This window comes from Platalea leucorodia (genome assembly GCF_965183815.1).
Source record: "Platalea leucorodia genome assembly, chromosome: Z".
Lineage (NCBI taxonomy): Eukaryota > Metazoa > Chordata > Aves > Pelecaniformes > Threskiornithidae > Platalea > Platalea leucorodia.
The window spans coordinates 65,528,008-65,543,654 of NC_138858.1; positions in this window are offsets into that span (position 1 = coordinate 65,528,008).

A 15,647-nucleotide genomic window follows, 5' to 3' on the forward strand; every position below is an offset into this window, starting at 1 on the left:
TTACTGCATTTCAAGTATTTGCAAAAAAGAAGGAAAAAGTTCTTCTTGGCTGTATGTAGGACTGCAGGTTTCAAGGCACCTGAAAGCCTTTAGGTGATGGTCATTAGCTCTAATAACCAGTCTCTCAGGCAGTTGGTTGAAATGGTTATTCTTAGCTGCTAGTCTGAAGTGCCCAAAATGGTTAATGAAATAACTTTAAAACCAACTCAGAGTTTCTTATTAGGTCAATTTAAAGTGAAAAAAACTCCTCTAAGCTGTTTGTGGTTTTCATGAAAGATGAGCATAAGGCTCTATGGGACTGACCGTGGTTGTCAAACCCAGGAGGGCATTTCATTTTGAGCATATAAACAGTGTATACATTCACATAGGCTGAACTGCACTGAATTTCTCATGCCTGAAGCTGGACATGTGAGTTGAGAACTTTCTGGGACAGAGATTTAATAGAGTAGGGCAGAAGTATTGCAAGTGGTCAAGGTTACCAGGAAAAAACAGTGAACTCAGGACTGAAATGAAAGACCAGTAAAAGCGCAGTGTTGCAGAGAAGAAATGACATTTGAGGCAGCCTTGGAATAGAAGGTCTTTTGAGGTAACACTGAAGGAGTGGAAGTACTGCGAAGAGGAGATACGGGGTGGGAGAGTGAATGAATACGGAATGAGATGCACAAACCTGGCTCTTACCTCTTTGACTCCTCATGCAGAGTGGTCTGTGTAGGAAAGCAATATCCTGCTGTATAAATAAAATCTATCAGTAAGAAGTCATAGGATCACAGAATCACAGAATGGTTTGGGTTGGAAGGGACCTTTAAAGATCATCTAGTCCAACCTTCCTGCCATGGGCAGGGACCTCTTTCACTAGATCAGGTTGCTCAAAGTCCCATCTGGCCTGACCTTGAACACTTCCAGGGATGGGACATCCACAGCTTCTCTGGACAACGTGGTCCAGTGTCTCACCACCTTCATCATAAAAAGCTTCTTCCTTACATCCAATCTAAACCTAGTATTTTTCAGTTTAAAACCATTGTCCCTTGTCCTGTCTCTACAGGCCTTGGTAAAAAGTCTCTCTCCACCTTTCCTTTAAGCCCTCTTTATATATTGAAAGGCCACAATAAAGTCTCCCCAGAGCTTTCTCTTCTCCAGGCTGAACAACCTCAACTCTCTCAGCCTAGCAGAGATGTTCCTACCCTCTGATAATTTTGTGGCCCTCCTCTGGACTTGCTCCAACAGGTCCATGTCTTTCCTGTGCTGAGGACCCCAGAGCTGGATGCAGTACTCCAGGTGGGTTCTCACCAGAGAGGAGTAGGGGAGGCAGAATCACCTCCCTCGACCTGCTGGCCATGCTTCTTTTTATGCAGCCCAGGATACGATTGGCTTTCTGGGTTGCAGGCACACGTTGCCTGCTCATGTCCAATTTTTCATCTACCAGGATCCCCAAGTCCTTCTCTGCTCTCAATCCATTCATCCCCCAGTCTGTATTGATAGTGGGGGTTGCCCAGACCCAGGTGCAGGACCTTGTACTTGGCCTAATGAAGGTGCAATAAAGTCACAATGAAGGATTTTGCATTGAATTAACCTTTCTCAATTTTAATGTGTACTTTCTTGTTATTGGCTTCCTTATCAAAATGTAAATAAATAGATTGCATGAGATTTTAAGGGGGAGAGGGACTATCCCTGGCGAAGAGAACCTGCTTAAGATAGGTAAAATGTTTCTGTAGATATAGAAACGATTCTCTGAAAATACATTTCTGAAATAGATTAAAAGAAAAATATTGGCTGTGAGTAAAAAAAAAAGTAACAGTGAAACATTAAAAAGGGGACCAGTATTTAGCACTGGGAATTATTTTGCAAAGGTGGGATTTGATTTTGGTTAAGAGCAAAGATGTTTCAGACCTTGGAGGAGTAGTTTGGCTGGGTGTTCAAATATGAATTTCTAAATGATGGTGTATAAAATCCTGTCCACAATGCTGTACTTGCCAAAATCCTCACTTGCATCAGGAAGTCCAGGATTTTACTTGGTTTGTTTACTTCTGTGCTGTTTTTTAGGCATTCAGCTAGAAATAATCAAGGGAATAATTTCAGATTTTCCTTTGGCTTTCTTCCTTCAGAATGGACTTCTGTGTTTTCGGGGGCAACCATTGCAGTTCCATAGGAAGATGAAGTCACTCATCAATAGTCAGTCTAAATCTCCTAAACTGATGTCCTCTAGGGATCAAGGGTGAGGCACAACTCTCCTTGTGGGAAAGAGATGATGAAAACCTTCAATTACTTTGTCATTTTGCCTGAGGGAATGAACAAACCAAGGTGAACTTACAGAAAATGAAAAAAAACGAGAAACTTTCTGTAACAGAAATGCTGTGATCTATCTATGAAATCTATCATACTACAGTAGAAGGAAGTAAGTAAAAAATTCAGGTATATAGCCTCTATACTTCCTTTAATAGGAATAATAGAAATTCTAGGCTTTTATTTCTAATTAAGGAAACTTTCATGGTACAGTGCATAAATGACTCCAATATCAGGGAAGACAGTCTTAAAAATATGAAGGGAAAGTGTTAGATGACTGAAAAAGTAACATAGTGACATTCAGTCAAACATCTTCTGGTGGCTCATTCAAAGCCTGCTGAAATGAATGCTTTCTCTAGGTTTTTATATTTAGCCTTTCAGAGACTGAAATATTTTTAACCAAGGAAAAATTACTTTCTACATTTTAGAGGCCAGCCCTACATAGTTGCAGGTGGTCTCAGTTTCATAAAATGTAGGTAGTAGCTGCTTCTTGAAATCACTTGAACTTCTTGTCATCACTATTCCTATTGGTGGCATTCTGTAAAGAATTATTCCTATAGTACCTAAGAAAACACCCCATTCCCTCCCTGCACCTGTCTCCTAACTGGGAAAGTTATTTTTATTAAACACAAAAGCAACCAACTTGTCTAGATATGAAGCGGCTTGAATCCTTCATTTCTGTAATTAATCCAAGCTGAAACTACCATCTGAAATTTTCACAGACTCAGAAGTTCAATCTGGATGCAAGCCCATCACCACTCTGTTTTTCAAATATAGAACCGACATTTAGTCACAATTTGGTTTAGAAAAACTAAATGTTTAAGCAGCTGTTGCACTTTGCACAGACACATGAGTTATTTGAAGTGTCACATATACATAGTGCCTATCAAAAAAGTCTGGGTTTTGGTGAGGGTTTTTGTTGGTTTTTTTTCTTCTGTTTTGTTTCCTTTTACATTTAATGTGGGTGACATATGGGGAATTGTGGAATTTCTGGGCTACTTGCATCAACTACTTTCTGTAACAGGGACTAACAACTAGCACCTTCCTCTGGGTGAAACACAGAAGGGGACCCTCTAACATGCCAAGCAGTAGGTTACACATTCCTTTTGATCAAAGAAACCTTGAGGTGCACACATGATGTGTACCAGAGCGTCCACACTTTAGGACGAAAATGAATCCACTTCAGCTGCTTCCTACAGATTCGAACTGGGGAGGTCAGCACTGGAGGTACAGAATACAGTGGTCTGGGTAAGGGGCTAAGGATTTGTAGGAGGGGACTGGTGTAAATGTTCACTGTCTCCCTTATATTTGTTGTGTGTCTGGACCATGGCAGATTTCATTGAGAAATTTCCTAGGTGTAGAGTTTTGAAATAACATGGGTTTAGAGGGGTTGTTTTAGCGGTTCAGTAGAAAATGACGAAAAGGCTATTTCTGTGCAATTCCCTGTCACTGAGAACCACATGTCTGCTGTGGACTGAACCTGCTCTACTATAAAGGAAAGGGCTGCTTCCCTCTCTCCCCACTTTCTTTCCCTTCCCATATCACCCCAACTAACCTGCTCCCCATACCATAGGATCTCCCTGTAAGACTGGGTTCCAGCTCTGAGGGAACTTCCCCTTGCAGTGTCAGGGCCAGGGACCGTGACCTGGGACCCTGGTGTGCAGCTCACTCTGCTGGGAGCTCCTCTCCCACTTCATTGCTGTTACGGTGTGCCCTAATCAAACTCTCACTCTCTGGCTATTATTCACATTAGAGCTGAAAAAATGAACTAGCTGGGGTCTGTATATCATACGTAGGCTCTTCTCTCCCTCCTTCTGCAGGTGGTAAGTGTGAAAACTAGTGTCAGCTTCAGTGCCTCTGCAAAGCCCACGCTTGCTGACTCCCAGTATTGCAGACTTTCAGCTTGGTATCCACTCCCCGGGCACATAAAGGGTGCAAACACAGAAGCTGTGGTAGGAGGGCAACTCTGTTAACATTTGTTCCTTATGTTATTTAAAGGATCCCCTCTTCCTGCTGTGTATATATCTCTGAGATAAAACAGCCCTGGAGTAGGCTGCAAGGGATGATGTGGATGAGAGAAAGGGACATCTCGTGTGTCATGACATTGCTGTGAATGAGTTTGTGCTTTCCATCAGAGCCATCGTGAGGCACAGGGTATTTGTGACTGCTAGCTGCACAGAGGGCATGTGGCACAGCAGGGCACCGGATCACCCTGGCTGGGGCCGTGGGATGGCCCTGGGTGGCAATGCACTGCCCAGCTTCACCCTCAGGGAGCCCCCGCTGCTCCCAGGACCCCTCTGGCCCGTGCTGAGCCCTGATGTTACTGCTCAGTCTCACCCAGATTTGATTTTGCCTCAGCAGAATTAGAGGAAGTACACCGGTATAATTGGAAGAACAAATTTAACTAGTCTAGGCAAGCATCAAAAAGTGCATAATCCCAAAGAAAGAACTAACATGTGTGACTGAGCAATGCGTATAAATACAATTCCAAACATATAAAATGTTCAATAAACTAGAAACCTTTATCGCCTTTTTGTTGCTAGGATTTCTTCTTTTGCTATCATTGGAAGATAGTTTAATAACAAAACCAGGTCACACTGGTACATTTTACACAAAAAGGGATAAGACAGCGAAGTCTGACAGTGATCTGAAATTAAAACAGTTTTTTACAAGCCCTCTCCTTGTTCTTCCCCCCACTGAATCCACTTTTCTGCAGTTTGTGCTTATTTTGTAAATATCTGAAACCTTAAATTCCAAGCATAATCTGAACCTCCAAAAATGTATAGATACTTTAGAAACCTTGTTTTACTACTTAAAATTTTTACAAATCAAAGTCCAGAGAACAATAGCAGCAGTTTTTTACTGTTTACTGCAGATGCCTCCTGCATCACCTACGTGTTCTTTCAAAATAATTAATTTTTCATGAATATACCAGGTAAATTGCCAATCTTAGCATGCACAGACATACTTGAAAAGTGCAGTAAGGGAAGACAAGATTTTTTGGACATGCCGTAGCAATAAAAATCTATTTTAGAGGCTTGTCTGCATCAGCATTTGAAAGACCATTTCCATGATGCATTATGGCATTCTACAAATCATCCATTATCACTGATAATCTTTTATTAGGCGATTTCCATTTAAAAGAATTGGTGTTAATTTTTCAGCTTCCTCTTATCCCACCCTTATATCCTTCACAGAAAAAAGTTAAAGGACATTTATTTTGAAAGAAAAGATAAAGTGACCCAGTGCTACTTTTAATAATGCACTTTCATATACAAGAAGTCAGGTGGACAAAAATTTATTCAGCATAATTCTGAAAAGTCTTAGCTTCATCTCTTTTAAAAATAACTTTATTTTTGTTACTGTTCTGAGTCCTGGAAGCAACTGAATGTTTTGCTACAATGTGTTACATAATGTGTCAAAGAACATCCAGTCTTTACTGACATCTCTGGTTGTGAGGCAGATTTTGGTCTCATTTAACAGTTTTTACACTAGTGCATTCTGCTTTTCTCTGTGGCTTTTTCTCTGGCTTAAATTTTGTACCAAGAACCAGAAGCAAACCATAAAACCTCCAGAGAACCTCATGGCATCCTACAGTGATGCCTTTTTTCACAAGGAGGGCTATGTTTAAAAAAGGATTTATGTGCTTAACTTTCTTTAGAAGCGTGTAAGCCCAAAATTTAGATATTCAGAAGCTCTCTGCTCAGTTTCCTCTTAGCCTGCAGGCACTGAGGCTTTTAGCATTCTTCAGCCACCGAACCTCTGTGTGGATAGCATTCAGCAGTGTGGGTGTCTCCTTTGCTTAAGTCCCTTTGGGTGCTTCTTGCATCAGTCTCTTCAAAAACATCCAGAGAAGAAGCTGGTGGCCTTCTCTCATCAAGCAGCTCAGCGCGCATAGTCTTTCTTTTACCGATGGAAGTGATTTCACTCCACATGTCCTACCATGTTGCTTTACCTCCTAAGTTACAATATACTCTGGTGGAATGGTTCTTGTTCACTCCTGTTGAAGCCGTTCCTTTCAATGCCCAGCCTGCAACAGGAGCTCCATTCACTCTAGAGTGTGTCTGGAATAGCTGTTGTGCCAGCAGTGCTGTGTGTGTGAGTGCACAAACACAGACTCTTTGGGCTTGGACAGGTCTCTCTGAGGTCCTTCTGAAGGGTGTGTTCAAATTTCATCCAATCGTTGGTATTACTGCTTGTACTCTAGTTGATATTCCTTCTGTTTAGATAACTGTCATTTCAGCCTTTCATGCTTGAATTAGCATTGGTGACTTATTCTACATAACCTTTGCTAGCTTTCACCTAGCGGAGTTATTTAGCAATAATGTTCTTTGTTACTCCTCTTGTTGCTGTTAGACGTCTCTGAACAACTGAGAGTGAGGCTTTGTTATGCTGGCTCTGAACAATAAGCAATCGAAATACCCGAATCCCCCAAAAAGCGGGAAGAGACAGCTCGCAAGCGGAGTTTGTCTGTTGGCTGGTGACAGCTTGGGTAGCTTGTGCAGTGATTTCTCTTGGTTGGATTGCCACCTGGCATCTCCGTCCATTTCCCCTCCCCTGAGGCACGGTGGGTGCTTGTGCACTTGTGTCAGAAGGTACCATCTAATCTTGGCTCTGACTGAGCAGGAGACCCATGCAGACACGTGCTCTGGCTTACCACAGTGACCCTTTCCTTTGTTCCTCCCAGGGCAGCTGTTGCTGCTTTAGCTGCTTCTGTCATTTCTCACCCACCACACTGTTGTGGCACCACTTTGAAACACGATGCACATTTCTCCTTGAACTTGTTCTTTGGTTCCTCATAAAGGGGCAATGTAACAACACACTGCCAAGTTGGATGTGTGGACAGGACAATCTCCAGGCTGCAGTGCCAGAGAACTGAAATACTTCACGGTCCATTCATGGAGTAGTGATGCCACAGAGAGTACCTAGGCAGACACAGGACAAGTCCACTTACAAGTTCAGCTCATTTGATCCAGCAATTTATGAAGAGTGTACATTTTAAATAACAACTCAGAAGTGTTCCTTTTCTTTATTTCGAATGTACAAATGGAACAGCTGATCCCTACAACAGTGATTCATCGTGGTGGTGTGATGTAGTTGCATACACAGACTGTACAGCAGAAAATGAGGACCTACAGATTGAGGTGTCCAGTGGGAGAATATAGTGCAAACGCTGATCAAAGTTGATGTGTTGGGTTTTGTTTGTTTGTTTGTTTGTTTTTAAGCAAATGAGTTGCATTAAGATTAATCAAAAGGAAACAGCTGCTCTTCATCTGTGTACCGATTCTTAGACGGTATTGAAAAGTAACAGTAAAAGAGAGCTGAATAATAAAATAGGGACACTTTTAAAAGTCATGGTTTGGTTTTTCAGGAATAATTTTCTTAGGAAAAACTGTTTAAAGCAGAGAAGATCTACGTGTTTCTACTGGTTGGAAACTGAACTGTGGTGTTGTTACCTAGTACTCACCCCTTGTTTTCTGTGGGTGGGCCACTTCAAATCAAAATAGTCCCTGTAGCCAAAGGTCTGGGTTGCCTCCAGTTAGGTAACTGAGATGAGTTTCTCTGTTCTTTTGGGCCTACCTTCAGAGCAAGTCATAGCATTTTCACGAGAACAAGAGAGATGAGGATTAGTGGACCTCTGTTATCTATTGGCCTACAGAGAATCAAATACTGAAGAGCATGTATGTTGTTCCTCAGTATCACTTCTTACTGCTTGTAACATTGACAGGACTGTCAACAGCTTTCCTTTCTTTGCCCATGTCCTTTCACATTTTTTTTCCCTGAGGAAGGCTGAGTGGACCATCGTTCATACTATTTCTGCTGCTTCTTAGACACCTTCTCTCTCCTGAAATCCACCAAATGAAGTGCGCTTTTCTGTCTACTGGGTCTCTTAATTGGGCAAAGATTATAGTGATGAAAAACTTGAAGTTACACCTCAAGTGACCCAAGATAGCACATGGCACCAAAAGATTGTTTAGTGTCTAACATCGGCCTCCAGAGACCTGCACTAGGGATAGAGCCATCCTGTGTTAGGCACTGTCCACACACAACACTAAAATTGCCCTTGCACAGGAGAATTACTCAAGTATAACCTGAAGAAATGAGCAGTTGCAACAAGCAGGAGAAAGGATATGAAATAACAATGGAATAAAATTGGCTGGTAAAATAAGCAATGGTCAAAGCACACCATCTGCTTTTCTGCAGAGCCTACAAATCACTGAACAATGGCTGGAGTGAGTTTAAAAGCATTTGAGGAAAAATAATTACTGTTGCTGTGGTTTCTGAGCATTTGGGAAAGAATGGATTCCAATTGTATCTGCATTTTTTTCAATAATTCACGGGGTATTACAGTCCAAGCCTGTTCTATTCAAAAGTGTTTACATTTTTGAACCAAATTTCTGATGGCCAAAGCAGCAGCTATGTTTACAATTCAGAGGCACAGCTCTGCTGTCAAAGCTCCAGGAAAAGCAGCTGTGTTGGAAAACTTTCCATGAGCCAATGGCAATTTCTTTCTTCTCTGAAGAAGCATGACTCATAACTGCTGTGACTTGTGATTTTGCTTTTCTTTCTCAAAACACATGGAAAAATTGCTACCTTCAAGCAGGTGGTCATATGTTAAATGGAAATAATATTCACTGAGAGGCACATCATTGGAAATTTACCCACATGAGAATAATGTGCCTCTGCTTCTTCTGGCAGCTTCAGTGGGAGTGGGATTTGGATCTGATAGAGAATCAGTGCTAATCGCTAATGGAAAATGATTATTTTTTTATGGCAAGAGATATGATAATATGACAGATACTATGAAGTACTCTCTTCCTTCCCAAATGTGTTAGTGGCCCAGAACTTGAATGCAAAATAACACTCACTAATTCCATTACATACTTCAATGAAATTGTCACTGTGGTTACTGAGATCTGCCATTATCAAGATGATGCCAAAATCTATTGTATACTGTATGTATTTGATGTCATCATTTCTCTCTGAACTGTGAGCCTAGTGGTAGATACAATTTCCCTCACACACACTGGATTTTTATACCATGAACATTAGAAAATTGCAGTCCTGCCAATTTGTCATTGTCACTAAGGGCAAAGCACTTGTACTGGTCCTATATTTTTAAAACAGGATTGTTTTTTATCACTAGCAAACTGCTTTTGTCACGCATGACTCTGAGTTGTAAACAGTAGAAATTAGAACTCAAAGTAAAAGTATGATTTCCTGCTGTTTCCCTCCTGACACTCCATGTTCAGGTACTGCTGAGCTTAAGTGACTCTGTTCCTTATCTCCATCCCTCCCCTTGAGCCCTCTTGCAGGTGCATTTCTTCAGTTATCTGGAAAAAGCCCTCACTTGTTCATTTTCTAGGCTTTTTAAAATGAAATATTGTAATAATCAAAATACTTGAAAGCTACTATATATCCCATGGACAGAATTGTAACAGAGGAAAGAAAGAGTATGCAGAAATTCTGAGAATTTAGAGCGCTCTGCCCTGGAAGCTAAGTTTTTTTCTCTAACCTCTGTCAAGCTGTAAATCTTCAGGCCAAATCATGCTAAATGTTGCAGTTAATAATCATCAAGGGACCACTTTAAATTCTGCCCACCTGCTTTTGCAGTGTATCAGCAAATATTTGGGTATTCAGTAATCCTTTGTGGGTTTTCTTGTCGTTAGTTTGGTAGGTTTTACGGTCAAATTAGATCCCAAGAGATCATCTGGCTTACCAGTTTCCCAGTAGCTAGCAGGTGTAGTCTGTGGATGGTCTGCTGTTACGCCATTAACTTTGTAAGAACTTCATATTTTGTCACTTCTGATGTAGCCTAATGAAACACAAGGCTCTTACTTTTCTGTAACAACAATTTATCACACTTCAGAGAGTGTGCTGTTAAAACAAATAAGTTTTTCTTACACATGCATACCTCACAAGGGCCACATTCCCACCCTTTACTAGTGTCTTTTATTGCAGTATACCTCAGATGATAATTTGAGACTTGCAGGGGTAGTTAAAAAAGGTAATTTATAGGGAGAATGTTACAAGTATTATGTTTTATAACAATTTTGAAGCAATAAAATGTGAATAAAATTTCCAGAGTGATTGTTTTCTTCTAGGATGCCTAAAATCTATGACATACATGAAGTGTAAACATAGTAAGTGCTGTTGTTGGTTTTCATACAGGGAGTCTGAAACATAGATTTTTATATATATATATATATATATATTTATGTAATATATATATTTATTTATTCTAATTCTGAGAGTGAGGAGAAAATGTTTGTGGAGGGGAAAAGGACGGTTTCTGCAAAAAATATTGAACATTGTCAATCTCTTAGTAAATTGGAAAAATTTAAAAAATGCTACCTGAGTCCTGGCTCATTTTTTGCCTTAGATCCACAAATATTTAACATAGTTAGCTATAAAAGAAGAATAAAACAGTGTTCTAAGTGATCAATTTTTTGGTTCTCCAAAAGTGTGACCATTTACTCTCTGAGCTATTTGGAGAAAAAACTGATTTTGTACATAACAATGCACTTGGGCTGGGGAGAAAGCAAAGCTTTTTCATCACACTCCCCTGCTTCTACCCCAGTTGTGTGACATAACTCAATAGAGTAGATGACATGAGAGGAGAACCTATGAGAGAAAAGGAAACCCATAACACTTAAATTTAACCCTGGTTCAAGTGCAGTCTCTACCAACTACCATTGAGTCTGGGATCTTTGTTTCCCATGTTGCAGACAAGTGCCAGAACTCCTTCAGATGAATGTATATGTGTTCTGACATAAAATTCATCCAGGACCTACAGGAATTTTCATTGTTGTTGTCGGAAGTAATTTGTGAATTGATTTTAATTTATCTTAGTATGGAAAGGAAATTGTGAGAGCTCTTGGTCAGTAAGAAGAGAAAATCTCTGTCCTTTCTACAGGAAATAGCAGCCATTGGGAATTCTCCACACGGGTAGGCTAGTTAAGCACCAGTCTAGGCACTACAGTTTCTGCAGCCTTGCAGGAGCTGTCATGATTTGGAAGTTTAATTGCTTTGTCACTCCTTAAGGCTGTTGGAATTACAAGTGCATCCAACTTTCATCAGAAAATACTGTAGCCTGGTTTAATTTAATGTGTTTCTATAGAAAAAAACATTTTACTTACTGCAGTGAATTCATTTCTAATAAACTGAACACTGCTTTCTATGTAACTCAGGTAGCCCTGGAACAAAATCACTGAACAATTTTCATATAAGTGCAGAGTGAGATAAATACATTGAATGTGTGACTAACCAAGAAATCACTTCCCATAGTAACACTAACTGCTTGACAGTCCTTAAACTTAGCATCCTACAGGACCCGTAAAGAATACCAGTGTTGTTATTATTATTATTTTTGTATTGCTGCTGCACTAAACCAGCCCAGCCTGAGACAGGATCTCCACTGTGCTGATAATGTAGGAACACATGTGAAAATATATGTAGCTCTTCGGGATGCATACAGTTTTCTGAATTGAGGAAAAGATAAAATGAGTATGATGAGCAATAGGAGGGCTTCATAGCTAGCAACATGCACAGCATGATGAGCATTTGTCGTAACTCTGGCTTTTTTTCCCTCTCTGTCAAGAACATCCTGTGCTCTCTTAGCATTTCTTTCCACTCCCACTGTGGCTGCAAGGGATCTACCTGTAAATTTTGACTCTGGATTTTCCTCCCACCTGTTTAACTACTTAGTTTGGTGGCTTTTAAAAGACAAACAATAATCCAGCAACTTGTCTTGCACTTCTCTTGGAAAAAGGCTTCTTTCCACAGGGTGCCTTCAGGCACCTTTGTGCTCATGGTAGCTGATGTGCTGCCTGGCAGGCTGTGTCAGGCTTTGGGCTTCACCACATCTTTACCAACCAGGAAATAAAGCTCTAGTTAATGAAAACAACCTGTACAAAACAAACAAACAAACAAACAAACATCAAAAAACCTACCAGGCCTTGTTGCATAGGCTAGACTTGTGTATATTTGTTGCTAGAATTCACATACACATCTCCTGCATATTATTATCCTGGCTGGAGGAGTGTATGTCTTTTTCAGACCCACCTCTTCTTGCTCTTACTTGCAGACTGCTTCCCAACTCCACAAAAAAAAAAAAAAAATCGTAAACATATCTAGAGCCAACTTTAAACAAACCTAGGCCCAGTCTCTAATCAGATCAAGCCAGATGTCAAATCAGGTTGGAATCTTTCCTGTTTACAGGGAAAAATCAAAGGAAATTCAGCAGAATTTTGCTAGCTAGTGTGTATATATATATATATATATATATATAAACATTATTTTTAATTGTCTAGTGATTACAAGAAGGATTTTTTTGAATCACTTAACTCTCACAAACAAAGAAGTCTGTGTTTTAGGACCCTCTTGGAATTAAACCATAATGGAAAAATTAAAATACCAAAAATTAAGCATGTTAAGCTACTACAAGAGAATAGATATATGTTTAAAACTGCTGAAGAGCTATGCAGTCTCCCTCTAAGGTTTGATAATTCTCTCTTATTTGGGGCTTTCAAAAGTAGCTCTAAGGTAGAATAACTTGAAATTTTTGGCTTTGATTAGCTAGTTGATTTTGTTGCCAATATTGCTGCAATAACTTCATCCAGATATTTCTGAGATTTTTTTATATGTATATTTACTTCCATTAATCTAATTCTGACTGTTAATAAAACACAAAATAATTTTGAAGATTTCACTTTTTCATTTTTGTGGCCAGTCCAGTTTTTTTTCCTCTAGGTGTTCAAAACATAATTTATTTCTCTCGTCATTAAGAATAATCTGTGTTTTTTCATGCTCTTTCTGCAATGAAACGCTAGTGTATCTCCATTTCCAACAGCACCGTTGTTAAACAAACTCAGCACTCAGTGGCCACCCTTTAAGTTTAATTTGCCCACAGTTTAGAGTTGTGATGTGACAATGTGACAGCAGTCAGGTTCCTCTGCGTCCAACTGGACATTTAACTGTAAGACCTGCCCAAAAGCATTTCAGCAGGTGATCACAGCTCTAGAAGGATATCAAGAAATACCTTATCTGCAGGGCCTGTGTACAGTCAGCCGCTCAACCACTGCAGTATATGTACCCAGTAATATCACTCCCTTCTTTCTGTTTTCTCTCATGTCCTGTTAGGATTTTTATTCATGACCAGTTCAATTACATCTGATACTTAGCAGTAAAAATAAATAAATAAATCTTATCATTGGTGTCAAATTCAGATTTGAGATTTCGTTTCTTTGTATATAGTGTATTTTCCATAAACCTGGGGAATTCTCCATGCCGGTGCTCTATAGGAACTCTTTGTACACTGTTCTGCTGTAGTATCCAAACACTGTAAGTAAGGGGGATTAAATCTCCTTGTCCCCATTTTCTGCTACACTGGGGGTGAGCAGTGGCTGGGAGGTGGGTTTGGCTCCCTGATTCTCTGTTTTTGTAATGTTGGCTTGAGCCAGTAGCACGGAGCTACCAGTACTAGCTTAAAGTAAAGCAAAGTAATGAGATACAAGCTGTGTGGCTCAATGCCTTGTGTCCCTAGCAAACATTAAACATCCCCTTTCTCTTCAGAAGGGGGAGTGTAATAAGCACAGAAGGTGGCTGTGTGGCTTATTAGCTTTAGGGTGGCAAGGACTGCTGTTACCGTTTCAATTAATTTTCAAGTCCAGACCTTTGGCTAGCTCAAATCCACTCTTTCATGTTCATTAAAGAAAGGAGTTTGTGTGCTGGAAAGTTTGGCCCATTAAGTCACATCTGTTGTTAATGTAACTTCTTTCAGCATTCTTGTTAAGTTAAACTTTGGATGGGTTACCGAGGATAAAAGGAGCCCACAACTTTGTGTGCATGTGCATGGCTTCACAAAAATCTGTGGGAAGCAGGAGACAGCTCATGAGAGAAAGAGAAGAAGCTCATGAGCTTCATTAGTATGCTACTAAAAGTTCCTCTAGGTGGTTGTGTTTTCATGATTTAGATGGTAGAATTAAAAGTTAAAAACTTATCAAGCCTCACTTAGATGTTCACTTCAGAAAGACAGTGGACTAAAAAACTATTTTCCTAGGATTGTTTGCTACTGTCACTTTGCCAGAACTTAAAACAAAGAGATGTAAAGGATCTTTCCAGTGTACATTGTTACCTTTAGGACAAAGAAAAATATATTAAACTAACCAAGTTGCTGATTTCACTCTGAGAAGGAGGAAGAGTATCATTCATCCCTCTTACTCTGGCTTAGGAATTGAACTCTCACTTCGGGCAACAACATCTTAAACCATTGCAGCAATTGCTTCAGTGAGCATCTGTCTCTGGTTCCCATCCTGTTTTGATGGAAGTATATAAGGAAAGGCTAAAAGATGTTCTTTCCAACCTGTTATTCTGATATTGATTTTGATAAATTGGTAAATAATTTTGAGGTCTACAAGCTTAATTTTCTCTCTACATGTAATAACAGCAAGCGAACAAACAAAAAATTTCAATTTATTTTGCTTGGACTAGGAAGGCATTAGCAGTCCTCAATAATTTTTATGTATTTTGAGTATTTTCCCTCTGAAATTTTTGTGGTAACTTTCCCCTCTGTGGGAAATATCAACATTTTGTGATCTGATTTGGGAGAGAAATTAATTTGGAAATGTCAGTAAAATAGGGTGATTTCCTGCTAGCTCAACAAATTAGGGCAGAACAGAAGTAAAAAAGGTCTGTGTAAGACTCACTGTCCACTGCTCTCTTATCAGCCAAATGATGTTGTTGCTGGAAAATCTCCCCCCTGAGATGGCGCTTCTGCTCGAGAAGGGCCAAGTAAAAGTGCAAAGCCAACTCCTTTGCCCTCCCTCCAGGGAGCTCTGCCTGCCTCAGTCTTCTTAAAAGAATATATAGATCCAAGTCAAGAGCACAACAGATATTCTCTGTCACAGGCAAAATGACCACAGTTTTCTTGGGTATTCCTTCTAATTTTGCAGTGGAGAGGGCCTGTGGATGGAGTACACAACAGTAGTAAAAGATCAAGCACTCGCCTTTCATGCACCAAAGCTGGAACTACTAATTGTTTTTATATGGAATTCCTTTCATAAGATATGAAGATATATTGGCATTTTAATTTCTACTCTGTTTGCTGACTGATGCATGCAAATGATTAATGAAAATATTCTACTGACTGAAATGGTAATTTAGTCAAAAAAAAAAAAAAAAAAAGGAAGAGAGGCATTATGATCCAAAAGCAACAGTGCCTCCTGCTCGTTGCAAAGAGGAAGTATTTTCAAGGCAGCTAAAATACCACTCAGGGGTGTCGAAAAAAAAATGAAGAAAAGTTTTGGCAGAGTGATTGCAGCTCTTGCTTTAAACTGCTCAAGTGAGACATCAGTGTACAGAAACCC